The sequence below is a fragment of the Hemibagrus wyckioides genome, linkage group LG13 (genome assembly GCF_019097595.1).
Source record: "Hemibagrus wyckioides isolate EC202008001 linkage group LG13, SWU_Hwy_1.0, whole genome shotgun sequence".
In the NCBI taxonomy this organism is placed as follows: domain Eukaryota; kingdom Metazoa; phylum Chordata; class Actinopteri; order Siluriformes; family Bagridae; genus Hemibagrus; species Hemibagrus wyckioides.
Genome location: NC_080722.1, coordinates 26,780,956 through 26,794,065, shown reverse-complemented (window position 1 = coordinate 26,794,065; position 13,110 = coordinate 26,780,956).

Here is a 13,110-nt window from a genome sequence, read left to right as displayed (position 1 = left end):
CCGTCGGATCTCAGGTCATTTAGTCATTACAAATAAGCATGGTTAAACAGTGTTAAATAAATTTCTCAGATTTTGTGTTCCAGGCCATGCTAGCATTGAGCTTAAAAATATCTGGTTTGTGCCAGCTGAAGCGGACTGATTGACCACATAATCATGTTTTTTTTGTACTTCATTCCATTATACTTTTTAAATGAAGACTGACCCAGCTGAATCATGTGACACTGGTTGGACCTCACTGTTAATTCTGGGAAATTCATTAAAATAAAACGTGGACTAACTGAGTGATTTTTACTCTTTTAAGTTCTTGACATTCATACAAACATACATTTGAATATCTGACAGTACCTAGCTGGTGACTATGAAACACTTCAGTGGGTGATTGAGATATATTGTCTTAAACATGAGTGGTGCTTAGTGCAGTATAGCTGTTCATAAACTCTGCCTTTGTGAATTGTATATCCTTTGGTTCAGGGCTGCCTCTGATAGTATACAAGATTTTGTCAGCATCTTTACATTAAATCAACAGATGCCTCACTTACCGTAACATGTATTCCCAAGAAACTTCTGCAAGTTTCTCCTCAAGGTAAAAATGGGATTTAAAAGGGAGCACATGGCCACATGATGTGATTTTTAGAAATCTAAGAACATTTAATGCACCATATCACTGGAAGAACATTTGCCTATAATAATTCCTGTGATGTAGATGAAAGAATATTTTGAACTCGTCATCCCTAATAGGAATTATTTGTAAGGAGTTTGCTGTATATTTGGTTTTATATTTGAGATGAAGGGTTTAGTGCTGCTTTACTTGTGGTGGGAGCAAAAAGCTTAAAACTATGTAATATTAAACTTATCACCATAGTTCAGGGGGAAACAAGGCGTGCATTTATGATTTACATGAACCACTCCATAATGCCTTTTAGCCTCTCCCACTCTTAAATCTTAAAGAAATCATACAATTAGCATTTTCAAATGATCCCAAACTGTTATAAAAAAAAAGGCACAGGCACACCAGACACAGTGGGCACAGTGGGTACATGCATTAAAAAGGGAAATAGCAAAAGGACAAGAGTGACAATTTGGGTGTACTGAAAGTGATCACAACAAAATCCACTGATGGCAAAAAGAAAACTGACTTTCCTTCTAAACTATATAAGGACAAAAGGGACAGTTTGGGTGTAATGAAACAGATCATAGCAATGTCCAGTGGGACAATGGGACAATGACTCTCCCTCTAAACTATATTACTATATCAGTTTATTTATATATATATATATATATATATATATATATAGAGAGAGAGAGAGAGAGAGAGAGAGAGAGAGAGTCACCCAGAAAAATGTATACACATGTATGCAATGTACACATTTCAGGATTTAAGAAATTTTTTTATACAAAAATTTGTATAAATATTGTATTACTAAATTTATTGCTATACATTATAGATTGATTTATATGATGATATTATGATAACATCATTCAACATATCACAAATTCCTTCACAGTTTCACATCAGCCATGTCCTGACATTATTCTCACTGATTTTCAACCAAATCAGATGAAAGTAAGGGAGAACATTAGAGATTTCTAAAAGTGACACACTTCCTGCTGCCAGTAGGTGGCGCTATGACTGACACTCACAGTAGTCATGTCCGTGTGATCAGCTTTTTTCTCTTAACATAAAGTTGAGGTTTGATGTACATCACACAATATACACTGAAGTTATTAGCCACTTCCTGTTTCCTTTAATTCACCATAAGTTTAAGGGCTCCTCACGGCTGAACTGTTTGAGATCAAAAATCCCTCATCAACTTTAGATCCTCAATGTCTTCAGATCATATTAGCCTGGGTTTGGTGGCGGTTGTATCAATCCCCTAGGAGGAGTATATCAAATTCCATTGGGTGCGTTTTGCAAACAACTCAAAATAACTCACTTCCTGTGGATTAGCCTTAATGACATGCAGTGTGAAAGTTGTTCAGTTGAATGAGATCTAAGTGTGTACCAAGTTGTACATGGATACGTGCCAGTGTGTATCAGCTATGCAGCAAGATTTTCCAGGGGGTGCTGTAACGGGTGTGTGCCACGCCCAGGGCCGAGCCACAGTGACGTCCTAATGGCCGCAGATTCCAACCTTTCTGCTGATTTTCAAGAGTTTTTGAACATGTTAAGGGGTCCAAAATGCCCCGAAAGTTTGAGAAAAAATAAATAAATAAAAATAAATAAATAAAAATACAATAAATATAAAATTCTAACGAAAACAATAGGGCTTCCGCACCTACGGTGCAAGGTCTCTGGTCTCTGGCCTCTGGCCTTGCTCCTTCAGTGCTCGGGCCCTAATAAACGTGTGATGCAGCCTTTCTCCAGCAGAACATATGAAATACAATCATAATTGAGTGTGCACTGAGGACACATTCATAAAGCCAGGTGTTATTAGCTAACCATCTTAGCTGTCCACTTGTGATCTGGTCATCTTGGATGCATGTTAATGCCAGGTATGTACAGGGCCCGATAGACTGGACACTTAGGCCAGGATATGTGGTGGCTCACCACCAACCGGTTTCTACATGGTATCGGTTGTTGTTAGTTCTGCTGTGAATATGGATAATTTGCCCAAGGTGCCTTTGTGGGTATGCTGTCAGAGCTTTGGACAGGAGAACACAAGAATCAGAAAACAATCAAAACTAAATGGAACCTTGAACTTTTAGGTAACCAAAAATTGTTCTCATGATCCATGCCTGTTTATACAATCCTTAGGGAAGGAAAATCATGCTCTTGGGCCTCTAACAGGCATCCGTGTGCCTCCTGACCAGTGTTGCTGACCAGGCTCTAAATATCTCCCTTCACCATAGAGCAGGCTAGTGACAGGACACAATGTAGCAGAAAATACCACCCACTGGGCTGTAACTACATCAGATCAGTGGGTCTTGATGACAGTGTCACTGGGATACATAGTGAAGTCCTGCTGCCAACCCCCAACCATTTTCAGGCTCAGGGTCTTGTCAAAAAGATGGGTTCTTAAAAAACTTCACTTTGTTGTTTACTAAAATTGTCACATTTCTGTGTGCCCTTTTGTCTGTTTCCTGTTGGTGGACCAGTGTACTACTTATTTTCAAGACCCGTTTTCCCAAAAACAAGGAACAGAGCAGCTTTTTAAAGTTTGCTATCCAAGGGCAAGCATACCTAACACTACCCTTTGTTTCATGGGTGTTTTCATGATGCATGCAAATGGCCTTGTGTCCCCTTATGGCCAGTAAAATCAGTATACTGCCATACTTGGACTACTATCACCTATGGGCCCTCATTGTGGAGGAAAGGTTCTTTATTAGTGTCTTTGAACTACTATTTTTTGTAATTAATTTCCCAGCGTTCCTACAGCCTGGGATAGAGCAATACTGTCATACTGTTATGATCTTTTACAGCTTCTTCTTGTTGCACCTGCTGCTTCGGGCAAGTGACCAGCAGGCCCAGCGGAGGCCATTTTCCGCCCAGCAGCTCTTGACATGACTGCCATCGCGGCCTCAGCAAGACTGTGTGTGTTTGGGGGGTGATGGACTGTTTGAGCGGTGAGATAAGGGGGCTTGCATTGTGGGGGTCCACTGACAGGATGCTCCATTACACGGTGTAATTACAACCAGAAGCTACGTCAAGTGTGAAAGCGACTGATAAGATCAGGTCAAGCTGGCGGGCAGGAGTTCAGCAGGAGCACAGGCCGGGGTGAACAAGACACCTCTGACATGTTTTCATTGCCCTGGCCAATACATCGCTGCCCACATGCCTGAAGCAGACTCACACAGAAAAACACCTACCCCCTTCCAGCCTCATCCTCCTCTGCTGCCAGCATGTACTGTACTCCAGTGGAGGGATGTGAGAAAACAACAGAACTGGGATAGTGCAGTCCTCTGTGTACTCCACACCCACAACAAACACACACTCATCTTCTGAGTAGATAAGGTCGACAAAGGGACAACCACAGGAAACCTCTCAAAGACACACGAGCAATCTTTTCTCTCCCTCTTTCTCTCTTCTGCCCTCCACTTACCCTTACCCCCTCCGGCCCTGGCCCAGCGGCACGTGCTGATTCCACAATCAGATTTGTCTGTCTTATTTTGAGGTCCTGACCCTGCTGCCTTTGGGAATGTGAACTTTTCTTGTTTATTGGTGGCCGTCAGGCCAAGGCTTGCGAAGAACAGCTGTGTGTACACGTGTGTGCGAGTAAAATGCCTCCATTTGGCTGGATGTGGATTGCTCCTGTTGAGCACCAAAAGCACAAGGCACTCGTCATTTCACAGACAGACCGAGAAACCCATCCAAATTTTCACACTTTGCCTAGTACACCTCACACACGCTCGTGAGCTGCCAATCCCGGCATCGTTTTCGGACCCGGTGGCAAAACCAAGGCAAGTTGTGTAAGAAACATCGCCATCTGTACGTCCAGAAAAAAAGTCCCGAGTGAGAGAAGGGACGAACCAGGAGAGGCCATGCTCGTCTCCTACACCTGTGCCAGGGCCTGCTGAGTTATTTGTTTGCCGCTTGTCCGGGGAGAAGGCTGGGAGGAGCAGTGTTTTACAGAAGCTGAGGAGGTGCTCTGTCTGCTGTCACCGACCTCGATTTATGACGCATCCTCTTGCTTTGAAGGCCAGCTCTGTTTGCTTAGCCCTCGCTAACTGTTTCGTGTAGCCTGTCTCAGCACATGTTCAATTACAGTCTTTAGTTCAGTACCACAAAAGGGCATCCCGGGCCACGTAACAGGACCGTTTTGTTTAATTTCCTCATTTTAATACATTTAACAGTATGTTCACTTCCGCCAAATTCAATTACAGTGATGTGGGGCATAATAAAGAGGTTTATGGGAAACACTGTGTGTGCTGAAGACTGACCTCTACATGAGCTAAAGTGGCCTGATAACAGGCTGATACAGATAGTATGCTGTGGACTAACAAGAGAAAGAAAGGAGGGACCATCTGCACCTTTCTACAGCAACACACACACTCACTCACACACACACACACACACACACACACACACACACACACACACACACACACACACACACACACACACACATACACACACACACCATCTAACACAGCAACAGGAAGTCTGTGCAAAGTTCAGCCACGGGTCAGCATAGACATTGCTCCTCCCCTTTTAGCCCCCTTCCCCCAGCACATCACACACACATCCACACATACTCCCACCCACCTGAGCGGTCTTTGAGGGGTCAGGGGGACAACCGAGGGGGTGTAGGGCAGAAAAAGGGGGACAACTACCATATAATTCAGACAATTAAGGAAACATTTCGTGAGCAGCAGTTGATGGTGCTGTGCGTGTTAAGTGTGTGACTGACCTTTTCCTGAACCCATTTATGAAGTGTTATTTTGCTTCCTGGGGTTTGTATGTGTGGCACATGTGTTGCTGTGTGCCGGGGTTTCATTGACCAGGTAGAATTGCTGCAAATTTGGTTTGCCAGAAAATGAAAATATACATTAAACCAAGTTGGAAACAAATAAATAAATAAATAAATGAAATACAATAGTCTTTATACAGGAAACAGTGTATAAAAAGTGCTTCCCAAAATCATTAGGTGTGTTATCCATTTTTCAAGCAGGATGCTGTAAGTGAAAGTAACTCAGGACTAGTGTTGTACACAAACTGGTTTAGTTTTTAGCAGTGGCCTAAGTGTTGCTCAGATGTCTAGGACCTTGATGTGTGTTCCTTCAACTGACCCTGCTCTAGAAAAATGTTCTCTATAGTGTATGACTCCCATAGGGCCCCATAACCTCTTGATCATCACAGAGTCAAAGCCTGGTCACAGTTCTAATAGACGAGACAGTTTAAGTAGGTGTGTTCAGAGCCTAGTTGAAGAATGTGCTACGAAAACATGAAGGTCTCCTTCTGTAAAATAGAAGCTGGGATTTGAGTACTTACTGCTCATCGAGTTCATAGAGAACATCATCAAGTACCAAGAGTTTCATATCATGTGGATACCAGGAGCTTAATATCAAGCTTATTATTCTTGTACATGAATATTATATGTGTCCTAGGTTGAATGACTAGTGGTTAATATACCGTAACACACACATGACAGGGTATAGAAATTTGTTCTCCAGTCTTTTTACCAACAAAATAAGTGCTGCAGTAGCACCACCCTGTGGACACAAAATTGGCTGCTGTTCTTAGCCACACTAAATGGCCAAAACTTTTAGGACACCTAAGCATCACACCCATATGAGGATCTTTTCCAAACTGTTGCCACACAGTTGGAAGCAGACTTGTCTATAATATCTTTATATGCTGTAGCATTACAGTGTAACTTAGTGTAACTAAAAAGTCCAAACCTATTTCAGCATGACCATGTCCTTGTGCACAAAGAGAACTGGCTGAATTGAATTAACAACCAAGTCAAAATCTAGACGAAAGTCTTCCAGGAAGAATGGAGGGTCACTAAATCAAAGGGTCACTAAATCTGCAATGGAGAGTTCAACGAGCACTTTCGTTTGTGATGGTCAGGTGTCCACAAACATTTTGGCCATTCTCTGCTGTCCAGTGATCTCAAGAAATTTTCTTGAACCACCTGCTCAGATATTAACAGAAACGTCCTGTGTTAAAGTAAGGAAAACACTGCAACATGAAGGACGACTGACCTGTGGAGCTCTTAAACAGAAGTCAAACAATTGTCAGGTGTCATCAAACGTCAGGTCTCTTTGTGGGTTATGAGCGTTTGAGGCGGCGTATTCCCAAGTCAGATAAGAACAAAACACAGACACTTCACAAATATATCAAACTAAAGAGTGAAACAAGTCCCTCCCTTTTGGACAAACGTTTTAATAACAGCTTTATAAGAAACTCCTTTAACGCTGGATCCAATCCTCCATGTAAATCAAAATGGCTTAAACCCCATTGTATATCTTGGCATAGCATTTGGACATTACCATATAAATATGTTATTTCTGAAGTATTTTATAAAGTACTTTATAAAATTATTCATATCCTGTAAACACAGCTGTTAGTAGATGTACTCATAGTGTTTGTGATAAATGTACCTTTTGTAAGATATCAGATGAAGATGTTGAACTTTTATATTTCTATTGCCCTTTTTCTATTTCATTCTGGGTTGACTTTAAAATGGACAGAACCAAAAAAATGAAACAAAGCCCTTAATGATATTCACAATATTTTACTTTGCTTTCAAATCCCATATTTTTCAGATAAACAAAATAACATCATTAATCTGTTAATTATCATAGCAAAGTATTATATTCATAAGACAAAAATAATTCTAAAGAAACTATCATATATTACCTTTTATAACACTGAACTTAAAATATATTTTGAAACCCTTTCTAATGAGGTCACAAAATAAGAAACTTTCTAAAGCTTCAAAAAGTTCTAAAGCTTTTCAAATTTATGTAACTGCCCTTATATGGCACTTTTTTGTCCTGGTATTCATATATTTATTTTAATTAGGGCCCGAGCACTGAAGGAGCAAGGCCAGAGGCCAGAGACCTTGCAACATAGGTGCGGAAGCCCTATTGTTTTCATTAGAATTTTATATTTATTTTATTTTTATTTATTTATTTTTATTTATTTATTTTTTCTCAAACTTTCGGGGCATTTTGGACCCCTTAACATGTTCAAAAACTCTTGAAAATCAGCAGAAAGGTTGGAATCTGCGGCCATTAGGACGTCACTGTGGCTCGGCCCTGGGCGTGGCACACACCCGTTACAGCGCCCCCTGGAAAATCTTGCTGCATAGCTGATACACACTGGCACGTATCCATGTACAGCTTGGTACACACTTAGATCTCATTCAACTGAACAACTTTCACACTGCATGTCATTAAGGCTAATCCACAGGAAGTGAGTTATTTTGAGTTGTTTGCAAAACGCACCCAATGGAATTTGATATACTCCTCCTAGGGGATTGATACAACCGCCACCAAACCCAGGCTAATATGATCTGAAGACATTGAGGATCTAAAGTTGATGAGGGATTTTTGATCTCAAACAGTTCAGCCGTGAGGAGCCCTTAAACTTATGGTGAATTAAAGGAAACAGGAAGTGGCTAATAACTTCAGTGTATATTGTGTGATGTACATCAAACCTCAACTTTATGTTAAGAGAAGAAAGCTGATCACACGGACATGACTACTGTGAGTGTCAGTCATAGCGCCACCTACTGGCAGCAGGAAGTGTGTCACTTTTAGAAATCTCTAATGTTCTCCCTTACTTTCATCTGATTTGGTTGAAAATCAGTGAGAATAATGTCAGGACATGGCTGATGTGAAACTGTGAAGGAATTTGTGATATGTTGAATGATGTTATCATAATATCATCATATAAATCAATCTATAATGTATAGCAATAAATTTAGTAATACAATATTTATACAAATTTTTGTATAAAAAAATTTCTTAAATCCTGAAATGTGTACATTGCATACATGTGTATACATTTTTCTGGGTGACTCTCTCTCTCTCTCTCTCTCTCTCTCTCTCTCTCTCTCTATATATATATATATATATATATATATATATATATATATATATATATATACACTATATTGCCAAAAGTATTTGCTCACCTGCCTTGACTCGCATATGAACTTAGGTGACATCCCATTCCTAATCCATAGGGTTCAGTATGACGTCGGTCCACCCTTTGCAGCTATAACAGCTTCAACTCTTCTGGGAAGGCTGTCCACAAGGTTTAGGAGTGTGTTTATGGGAATTTTTGACCATTCTTCCAGAAGTGCATTTGTGAGGTCAATTCATCCCAAAGGTGTTCTATCGGGTTGAGGTCAGGACTCTGTGCAGGACAGTCAAGTTCATCCACACCAGACTCTGTCATCCATGTCTTTATGGACCTTGCTTTGGTCACTGGTGCACAGTCATGTTGGAAGAGGAAGGGGCCAGCTCCAAACTGTTCCCACAAAGTTGGGAGCATGGAATTGTCCAAAATGTCTTGGTATGCTGAAGCATTCAGAGTTCCTTTCACTGGAACTAAGGGGCCAAGCCCAGCTCCTGAAAAACAACCCCACACCATAATCCCCCCTCCACCAAACTTTACACTTGGCACAATGCAGTCAGACAAGTACCGTTCTCCTGGCAACCGCCAAACCCAGACTCGTCCATCAGATTGCCAGATGGAGAAGCGCGATTCGTCACTCCAGAGAACGCGTCTCCACTGCTCTAGAGTCCAGTGGCGGCGTGCTTTACACCACTGCATCCGACGCTTTGCATTGCACTTGGTGATGTATGGCTTGGATGCAGCTGCTCGGCCATGGAAACCCATTCCATGAAGCTCTCTGCGCACTGTTCTTGAGCTAATCTGAAGGCCACATGAAGTTTGGAGGTCTGTAGCGATTGACTCTGCAGAAAGTTGGCGACCTCTTCGCACTATGCGCCTCAGCATCCGCTGACCCCGCTCCGTCAGTTTACGTGGCCTACCACTTCGTGGCTGAGTTGCTGTCGTTCCCAAACACTTCCACGTTCTTATAATACAGCGGACAGTTGACTGTGGAATATTTAGGAGCGAGGAAATTTCACGACTGGATTTGTTGCACAGGTGGCATCCTATCACAGTTCCACGCTGGAATTCACTGAGCTCCTGAGAGCGACCCATTCTTTCACAAATGTTTGTAAAAACAGTCTGCATGCCTAGGTGCTTGATTTTATACACCTGTGGCCATGGAGGTGATTGGAACACCTGATTCTGATTATTTGGATGGGTGAGAGAATACTTTTGGCAATATAGTGTATATATATATATATATAAACTGATATAGTAATATAGTTTAGAGGGAGAGTCATTGTCCCTTTGGACATCACTGGACATTGCTATGATCTGTTTCATTACACCCAAACTGTCCCTTTTGTCCTTATATAGTTTAGAAGGAAAGTCAGTTTTCTTTTTGCCATCAGTGGATTTTGTTGTGATCACTTTCAGTACACCCAAATTGTCACTCTTGTCCTTTTGCTATTTCCCTTTTTAATGCATGTACCCACTGTGCCCACTGTGTCTGGTGTGCCTGGGCGGTGATGGCACCGTGTAGTGATGGCCCATAGTGCGAGGGCCCGTCATTGCTGCTTGCAGCTATATTTTATTATTTGTTTTGTTTGATATTTATGCTTATGTTCATTTTATGTTTTGTTGTCTTGCTTTAAACTGTGTGACATTGTTTTGTATCTGCCCTGCGCTTCTTATACTGTACCTGTGTGTGATGGAATTAAATTTAAAAAAATTATACATATATATATATATATATACATATATGTATATATATATATTTATATATATATATATATATATACATATATATATATATATATACATACATTACCAGTCAAAAGTTTGGACACACCTTTTAATTCAGTGTTTTGTGTTTAGGGATTTATTTTCTACATTCTAGAACAATCCTGGAGATTTCAAAACTATGAAATAACACACATGGACTTCAGTAATCCATATGTAATGACAAGAAAAAACAGTCAGTTGTTATTTTAAGACACGAAGGTCAGGTGTTCTGGAATAGTTCTTACAAGAACAGTATTGTCAAGTGCATTTGCAAAACCCATCAAGCCCCATGATGAAACTGGCTCACATGAAGACCATCCCAGTAAAGCAAGACCAAAACTGACCTCTGCTGCAGAGGAGAAGTTCATTTAGAGTCACCAGCCTCAGAAATCACCAATTAACAGCACCTCAGATTAGAGGCGTTATGAAGGCTTTACAGAGCATCAGTAGCAGACATATCTCAATATCAACTGTTCAAAGGACATTATTGTGGATTTCGGCCGCCTTCAGCATTGATTTACAATGTAGAGAGAAATAAACATCAGGAAACACCATGGGATTAGAAGGTGTCCAAACTTTTCACTGGTAGTGTAGCTATATATATATATAAGGGATGTCAAAATTAACGCGTTAATAACGCGGCACTAATTTTATTAACGCGTGATTAACGCATCGCGCATTTTCTGTTTGACCCTCGGCCTTGCCCGTAGTTTGGGAAATGGGAGATGCAGCAGCAAGCCGAAATTGAGAAAGAAAAGCGTCTTCTTTATACATAAAACGATGTCTGATGGTTCTGTCGACGAGACAAAAGTCTGCATTTATTGTGGATGTGAATGAAGTTCTCACCGCAGCACCTCGAGTTTAAAATATCACTTGATGGTGAAGAATACAGCTGATACAGAGAGCTCTCCTGCCCCTCTCCTGCCCCTCGCCAAAGGCAGACAACACTAGACTCTTTTCAGTGGAGATGGAATGTGAACCTGTGTTCTGTTCTTTTCTTCATGTGTTTGTTATGAACAAGTTATTTGAAAACATGTCTATGTTCTTTATGCTCTATATTTAAGGTGAATAAATATATATAAATGTCGAGTCTGCCCTCTAGTGGTCAGGGAATGAAATTGGAACATCATTGCAAGGTTATGATCTCGACTCAATTTACACAACTTAATATAAGGCTTGGCCACTAAATAAGGAACGCTGTACCCCTGCTCATTTGTGCACTTAACCCAATCAGCCAATCATGTGGCAGCATCTTAATGTAAGGCACTTTAGTAAATGTTCATCAAACATCATATAGGGTAAAAATCTGATTTCAGCAAATTTGACCATAGATGATGCAGCCAGATTTGGGTATTTCAGGGAATTTTCACACAAAATAGCGTCTAGAATTTACACACAATGGCAATTCTGTGCATAGAAATAGCTTTTCGATGAGAAATGTCAAAAGTGAATGGACAGAAAATGTATGTTGCCATGGCATGCTCTAAAGCATCTCATAATCCATAACAGGTTCTGTTCCCATCAGACAAGGACAGCAATCTGAAGCTACAGGGCGGTTAAATATTGGAAAAAAAATATTGCCTGGTCTAGAAAAACACACTTATTGACACACATCTACACTAAAGACAGGGTTTCCTTTCAAAATATTGAACTTAATACATAAGTTTGCTGTGAGTGCCTATTACACAAGAAAATCCTACATATTTAAAAAATGCTAATCTCAAGCATTTTAGGTATGCAATAAAATATTCTCCTTATTAAAAAAAGATAGTGGTCCCTTAATATTTCCAGCCAAACTCTTGCTTACAGCAAACTCTTGAACACTCTCAACAAATGAGTCTTCATAGAACAGGGCTCCGTGACTTACAAGACCATCGGTCAGCTACATGTTCTCACCACCACAAACAATTTCAAAGCACTAATATAAAACATTTTTACACTGACCATGTTTAGGTCAGGCAATTTAACTGTAAAAAGGTGTTCAAGGTCAAAGTCCAGAGGTGTTTATTGCCATTTCAACCATATATATACTATATTGCCAAAAGTATTTGCTCACCTGCCTTGACTCGCATATGAACTTAAGTGACATCCCATTCCTAATCCATAGGGTTCAATATGACGTCGGTCCACCCTTTGCAGCTATAACAGCTTCAACTCTTCTGGGAAGGCTGTCCACAAGGTTTAGGAGTGTGTTTATGGGAATTTTTGACCATTCTTCCAGAAGCGCATTTGTGAGGTCACACACTGATGTTGGACGAGAAGGTCTGGCTCTCAGTCTCCGCTTTAATTCATCCCAAAGGTGTTCTATCGGGTTGAGGTCAGGACTCTGTGCAGGCCAGTCAAGTTCCTCCACACCAGACTCTGTCATCCATGTCTTTATGGACCTTGCTTTGGTCACTGGTGCACAGTCATGTTGGAAGAGGAAGGGGCCAGCTCCAAACTGTTCCCACAAAGTTGGGAACATGGAATTGTCCAAAATGTCTTGGTATGCTGAAGCATTCAGAGTTCCTTTCACTGGAACTAAGGGGCCAAGCCCAGCTCCTGAAAAACAACCCCACACCATAATCCCCCCTCCACCAAACTTTACACTTGGCACAATGCAGTCAGACAAGTACCGTTCTCCTGGCAACCGCCAAACCCAGACTCGTCCATCAGATTGCCAGATGGAGAAGCGCGATTCGTCACTCCAGAGAACGCGTCTCCACTGCTCTAGAGTCCAGTGGCGGCGTGCTTTACACCACTGCATCCGACGCTTTGCATTGCACTTGGTGATGTATGGCTTGGATGCAGCTGCTCGGCCATGGAAACCCATT